Raw genomic sequence first — 7,854 nt, 5'->3', positions numbered from 1 at the left:
GAAGTTTTGAAAAGATGTTGCGAAAAGTAGCTCTGTTTAGAAAAGAAAGTGGACTTGAGAAAAGTGGTTCTTGGTAAGATGTGAACTGAATACGTTTGTTATTTGAAAGTAAATGGGCCAAGAATGATTTTTGAAATAAGATACTGAGTTTGATTGATTGTGGATATTACTGAGATTGTTGATAAGTCACTTGCGCCTAGCAAGGATGGTGGTTAATCCCGCTTGTCGAGGTTGCGGTGCCAGCGTAAGGATGGTGGTTAATCCCGCTTACATGTAGATGTGAGGTCGAAGGCAGAGTATCCCGCTCACATTCTTTTGGGTCACAAGAGTGTGCCCGGCACTATATCCGTGGGTGGTTCCCGTTTATATATTTGTGACTGAGAGTTGACATTCCCATGGGAATGTGTCGGCTTGGCAGTTGAACCGACAATGTGATATTATGGCCAGTAGGATAGACATTCATCATATGCATCTATGTGACAATTGTTTAGCTGTGCATATTGTAATCGGTTTGCCTATGTGAATAATTATGATTAACTGCTAATTGCTATACTTGATGTAACTGCCTTGATTGTGTTTGAACCTCTCTACTTGTGTTTGTGACTGAAATTGGTTGGAGTGCGGTGGGTTGGATGTCGATTGAGTTGTGTGGACCGAAGGCCGTGTTTGATTATGTGATGGACCTGAGGCCGTGGTTGGTATGTGTTTGAAGTCTAGTTCTGTATAAAATATCTCACCGGTTCAGCATAGACTTAATGAACCTATGCTTGGTACAAGATGATCATTTATACAGCTTAGGTAACTTCCTTTATGTTTATGGTCTAGTAAGGTATGAAAAATCAAACTGGTTCAGCATAGACTTACTAAACCTACGCTTGGAACAGGTTGGTCATTCATACTGTCTAGGGAAAAGTTTTAAGATTTTACAAGAAACGAAAAGGTTTTGGATTTTGAGGAATTAACCAAGTTCTCTTTAAAAAGGATTTTTGGATTTTTGAATGTGAACCTATGGTTTTTGAAAAGACACATAAGACGAGCAATGATCATTGTACTTTAAAAATAGTTTTAGTTTAAGTATCTTATTATGGCAATTCTGTAACCCTATAGTGAGAACCAGCAAGGATGATGTTCTCACTCCCTGATAAACCATTATTTTATGGTTTATATTGTGTTTAATTGTGTGGTTTTATCAAATCTTTACCCACTTATTCATATGATTAGCGTACATTTATAATTCCTTCCTAAAAAAATACTTCATGGTTGAAAACTTGCTTCCTAGAGACTTTTAATTATGTATTTTAATTCTCCTTTATTACATTCGATGTCGTGATCTGTGTGCTAAGTGTTTCAGGCTTTATAGGGAATGAATGACTTGGAGATTGGAAAGGAAGCTTGCAAAAATGGAAGGAACACAAGAAATTAAGAAGATGATGACCAGCGAGAAGTGACGCGGACGAATGGCTCACGCGACTGCGCGACATAGAGGAAATTACAGTAACGCGGACGCCTAGCTCACGCGACCGCGCGGATTGGAAACTGCACAAGTGACGCGAAGGCGTGGACGACGCGCACGCGTGGCAAGGAAAAACGCTGGATGACGCGAACGCCTGGATGACGCGATCGCGTGACGTGCGCGATCTGCAGAATCTGCAGAATTCGCTGGGGTGATTTTGGGCCCTGTTTTGACCCAGTTTTCGGCCCAGAAAAGCAGATTAGAGCCAGGGAACATGCAGAGACCAAGGAAAAACATTCATTCCGCATAATTTTAGTTTTAAATCTAATTTTACTCCTCCTCTAGGTTTTCTCTCTACACATTCATAGTTCTTATGATTTTAATTTTATTTTGCTTCTTGGACTGGGATATTGAAAAGAGTTATTACCTCCGCCAAGACTTCATTACTCTAGTTTGTTTTCCTTATTTGTCTCTTACTCTTCTATGTCCTTAATTTATTCATAATTACTATTGGACTATTTTTAGAATTTATTAATACAAAAACTATTTTTATTTTTAATTGATCTTTATTATTATTATCTATAATGTCTTTCTTTATTTCTCTTTATTATTTTGTGAAGTTTACATTCATAATGAGTGAGTAGTTCCATAACTTGATTGGGAGTTAATTGAAAGGAGGACCTTGAGTTGGAATGCTCAAGAGAAAAATTGTAATTGGGTTTATTGTTCGATTGTCCTCTAGTCACTGACACTAATCCTTTCCAAGGGAGAGGATTGGAACTTGTGAATAGAAATAGCTTTCCAACTTGCTTGACTTTCCTCTACCTAGTAAGGGATAACTAAGCAAAACAACCTTCAATCATCAATTAATCTTGAGAGTACTCCAACAAGAATAGGGCTTCCAACTAATCTACTCCTAGTCAAGGTTTTTATTTAAAATTACATAAATTCTCTAATTTAATTTCCTGTTTATCAACTCAACCAGTTTTGAAAACATCTGATTAATAAAATAGGACATCTTTCTGCAACTCGTTGGGAGATGACCTGGGACTCATACTCCCAGTATTTTAATTCTAATTTTGTGACAACCCTTCTAAATTGATGAACGGATTTTCGGTTGGTTAAGAACTGTACTTGCAACGTATCTCTTATAATAATTTCTTAACTCGCCAATTTCCGCCACGTCAATTTTTGGCGCCGTTGCCGGGGAGTTGCAATAGAGTGCTAAGTTATTGATTGGAATTTATTTATTTGTATTTTATTTTATTTTGCTACTATGAGTTGCATGTTTCTTTCGTTAAATGACGCGTTCACTTCCTGATCCAAGCTTGCCAGTATTTGATCCTGAGATTGAAAGAACTATCTCATGAATAAGGCAAGCTCGGTGTCGGTTAGTCCTCTCCGAGAGCGAATCTGAAGCATCACTTGAGGAAGAAACAAGCTCCCTTTCTGCTGATTCGGTTGATTTACGTGCAGGTGACATGGTAGCACCTAGAAGAATTACTATCCAGGAGGCTGGAGCCCCTGATTTCACAATGCAACCGTTTCAAGCGCATCACTCAGCGGTGGCTACAGACTTTGAAATAAAGACTGCACTGCTCAACTTGATGCCTATGTTTCATGGCTTACCTGCTCAAGAGCCTATCAAGAACCTTAGAGATTTCCAAGCAGCCTGTTCTACTGTCAGGCGTGATGGTGCAGATGAAACTTCTATTCTGTTGAAAGCATTCTCGTTCTCTCTTGAGGGAAAGGCGAGAGAGTGGTACTACACTCATGAATAAGGCAAGCTCGGTGTCGGTTAGTCCTCTCCGAGAGCGAATCTGAAGCATCACTTGAGGAAGAAACAAGCTCCCTTTCTGCTGAGTCGGTTGATTTACGTGCAGGTGACATGGTAGCACCTAGAAGAATTACTATCCAGGAGGCTGGAGCCCCTGATTTCACAATGCAACCGTTTCAAGCGCATCACTCAGCGGTGGCTACAGACTTTGAAATAAAGACTGCACTGCTCAACTTGATGCCTATGTTTCATGGCTTACCTGCTCAAGAGCCTATCAAGCACCTTAGAGATTTCCAAGCAGCCTGTTCTACTGTCAGGCGTGATGGTGCAGATGAAACTTCTATTCTGTTGAAAGCATTCTCGTTCTCTCTTGAGGGAAAGGCGAGAGAGTGGTACTACACTCAACCCGCAGTAACTGTTTCTGACTGGGATACACTTAGAAGAGAATTTTTGGAAATATTCTTTCCAGCTGAAGTTACTGATAAACTGAGGAAAGACATTTCCATGATTGTCCAAGACGAATCTAAGACTTTCTATGAATATTGGGAATGCTTCAACAATCTTCTGGAAGCATGCCCCCACCATATGATTGACAAGATAGTGTTGCTCAGCTACGTCACACAGGGCATGAGGCCTCAAGATAAGACCACATTGGAAAGTGCCAGCAATGGGTCTATGAAAAAGTACAAGACCACTGATGAGGCATGGCAATTGATCAGCGACTTAGCTGAATCTACTCGGAATCACAGGCAGAAACAAAGCCGGTCAAAAGCTGTTGCAGAGGTATCTTCTAACAAATAGACTACTGCTCTGACTCAGAGTATATGCGAGATGACCAACTTACTGAGGCAGATGCAATTGAATCAACAACAAGCTCAGCAAGCTCAACCTTCTCCACCGCAGCAAGGCCAACAGTTGGTTCCACAAAGAGTATGCGGGATCTATGCTGATTATAGCCATTATACTGATGAATGTCTGCAGCTTCAGCAGGAAGACAACACTATGGCAGCCACTTATAACTTCTATGATCGCCCCAATCAAGGATACAATCAAAGTGGCAGTTACAACCATGGATGGCAGGACAATTCCAACCAAGGTTAGAGAGATAATTTTAATCAGAGTTGGAGGGACAACTATAATAGAGGAGGCAGAGATAATCAGAGAAATCAGAGGTGGAATAATAACAACAACAGGTAGCAGAACCAGAACCAGCCTTACAGAGCACCTCACCTGAGGCAATCCCAAGGACCACAGAATAACCAACAGCAGACCTCTCAGATCACTTATCCCTCTTCATTTTCTAATGATGAGTTACTACAATCTATTGATCGGAGACAGCAGGCCATGGAAAACAACCTTACTTCTACTCTAAATGGTCTGAACTCTACCTTGCAAGCTCTTGTCTCACAGATTGGATCACTGAATAACTCCAATAACCAGCCTTTGAGCTCCAGTGGAATCCCTTCTCAACCATTACCCAATCCAAAGGGTGGCATCAATGCCATCACCCTAAGGTCCGGAACCACATTGCAAGAGAGAAATCAGGAGGAGCCAAACCCACCAGAACACGCCTCAGCTGAAGAGGTAGTGGAAATAGAAGATGTTGAGGAGGAAGAGGACATACAGGACATGGCTGAAGAAGAAGAAGCTCAATCACAGGAAGAAGCACTAAAGGGCACAGACACTGCAGAAAACGCCATTCCTATTCCATTTCCACAACTTGCAAGGAAGCCCAGGAAGCAGTTGGAACCTGATCCCAAAATGGTAGAAATATTCAAAAAGGTTGAGGTAACTGTTCCCCTTTTTGATGTTATTCAGCAGGTACCTAAATACGCAAAGTTTCTAAAAGATTTATGTATACATAAAGACAAAATTAATGAATTAGAAACTATTCCTTTAGGTAGTTCTATATCTGCTTTAATGGGAGGTATACCTGAAAAGTGTAGTGATCCAGTTCCATGTATGGTTACTTGTACTATTGTGGTGTGGTATTTTCTGACTGCATGTGTGATTTAGGAGCTTGTGTGAGTATAATGCCTTTGTCTATATATGATATTTTGAGGCTCACTCCCTTAAAAAGGTCGGCAGCTCGTTTTGTGTTAGCAGATAAAAGCATTATTACAGTGGTTGGAGTTGCTGAAGATGTATTAGTGGGCATTAAGGGGCTCACATTTCCCATTGATTTTTATATCCTGAAGATGCCCCAAAATGACTCAGAGAAGTCATCGTCAATCCTACTCGGAAGACCATTCCTGAAGACCTCGAAGTTCAAATTGGATGCTTTTTCAGGAACATACTCTTTTGAAATAGACGGCTGAGTAGTAAGCTTCAATCTGAATGGAGTTATGAAGCACCCTCCGGAAGATCATTCTATCCTCCATTGTGACATCATAGATGAAACTGTGGCTGAAGTTCACCAGGAGGAGTTCAAAGAGAAGTACATAGGACAAGGTCCGACTGTGGGGACACTTTCTGAGGATAATGAAAGTACTTTACCATTGTCACCAGCTCCAGACAATCCAAAGCCTGGCCATGAGCAGAAGTTAGAATTAAAACCCCTCCCTCCACACCTCAAATATGCTTACCTTGAGAACAAGCAGAAGTTTCCAATTATCATTGCAAGGGAACTCACTTCTCAACAAGAAGAGCAGTTACTTAGTGTGCTGAGGAGGCACAAGAAGGCAATTGGGTGGAGTTTGGCAGACATAGTAGGCATTAACCCTCAAGTTTGTGAATACAGGATATTTTTAGAAGAGGGAGCAAGGCCTGTTCGTCAACCCCAGAGAAGACTGAACCCCACTATCTTAGAGGTTGTCAAGAAGGAAGTGACCAGACTACTGGAGGCAGATATCATCTACCCCATCTCAGACAGTGAATCGGTAAGCCCAGTACAAGTGGTGCCCAAGAAGTCTGGAGTCACTACAGTGAAGAATGAGCATGGAGAGCTCATAGCAACCAGAGTACAGAACGCCTGGAGGGTCTGCATTGATTACAGGCGCCTAAACCAGGCCACTCGTAAGGATCACTATCCTCTTCCATTCATTGATCAAATTCTAGATCGCCTATCAGGTAAATCACATTATTGCTTTTTAGATGGTTACACAGGCTATTTCCAGATTCATATAGCTCCTAAAGATCAGGAGAAGACCACTTTTACATGTCTTTTTGGGACTTATGCTTATAACAGAATGCTCTTTGGCTTGTGCAATGCACCAGCTACTTTCCAAAGGTGTATGATGAGTCTTTTCTCTGATCTTATTGAGGACTGTATGGAGGTTTTTATGGATGATTTTAGCATTTATGGTGATTCCTTTAATCTTTGCTTGGATAGTTTATTTAGAGTATTAGATAGATATGTCAGTACAAACCTTGTATTGAATTTTGAAAAATGTCACTTTATGGTAAGACAAGGTATTGTACTAGGACATGTTGTGTCCAATACTGGCATTTCTGTAGATCCAGCAAAGGTGGATGTTATTTCTAGTTTACCTTACCCCTCCTCTGTGAGGGAAGTCCGTTCGTTCCTTGGCCATGCAGGTTTTTACCCGAGATTCATTAAGGACTTTAGTAAGGCAGCACTTCCCTTATCCAGACTACTGCAGAAAGATATTGAGTTTGAGTTCAGTGAGGATTGCAAACACGCGTTTGATAAGTTGAAGACTACCCTGACACAAGCTCCAATTGTGAGAGGACCTGACTGGAGCCAGCCATTTGAGATCATGTGTGATGCTTCCAACCATGCAGTAGGAGCAGCACTGGCTCAGCGTGAAGGTAAGGACCCCTTTGTAATTGCTTATGCGTCTAAGACTTTAGACGCTGCTCAGTCTAATTACACTACTACTGAGAAAGAGCTTCTTGCTATTATTTTTGCTCTGGATAAATTCCGAGCCTATTTACTTGGTACGAAAGTAGTAGTGTACTCGGACCACGCAGCTCTAAAGTATTTATTAGCTAAAAAAGAATCTAAACCAAGGCTTATATGTTGGATATTGCTACTACAAGAATTTGATTTAGAAATTAAGGATAGGAGTGGTAACCAGAATCTAGTGGCAGACCACTTGAGTCGCCTTGAGCACATTAAGGATAACTCCACTCCTATAGCTGATAATTTCCCTTTTGATAACCTGCAAGCAGTATCTGAGGTAGTCCCTTGGTATGCACCTGTAGCTAATTATCTAGTTAGCCGCACTTTTGCTCCAAACTTTACTAAGCATCAAAGAGACAAGCTGAAAAGCGAGTCTAAATATTATATATGGGATGACCCGTATTTATGGAGATGTGGCGCTGACCAGGTAATTAGACGGTGTGTGCCTCAATCAGAATTTCAGTCCATTTTAGAGGCCTGCCACTCATCTGAGAGTGGAGGACATTTTGGCCCTCAAAGAACGGCTAGAAAAATTTTAGACTGTGGATTCTGGTGGCCTACTCTTTTTAGAGACGCTGCTGAATTTTGTAAATCTTGTTTCCCATGCCAAAAATTTGGTAATATATCCAAGAGGGATGAGATGCCTCAACAAATTATGCTTTTCTGTGAAATTTTTGATGTTTGGGGCATTGACTTCGTGGGTCCATTTTCCAAATTCTAATGGTTACTTTTATATATTGTTAGCGGTGGATTACGTTT

This window comes from Arachis hypogaea, chromosome 17 (genome assembly GCF_003086295.3).
Source record: "Arachis hypogaea cultivar Tifrunner chromosome 17, arahy.Tifrunner.gnm2.J5K5, whole genome shotgun sequence".
In the NCBI taxonomy this organism is placed as follows: domain Eukaryota; kingdom Viridiplantae; phylum Streptophyta; class Magnoliopsida; order Fabales; family Fabaceae; genus Arachis; species Arachis hypogaea.
This window is presented reverse-complemented; position numbering follows the sequence as displayed.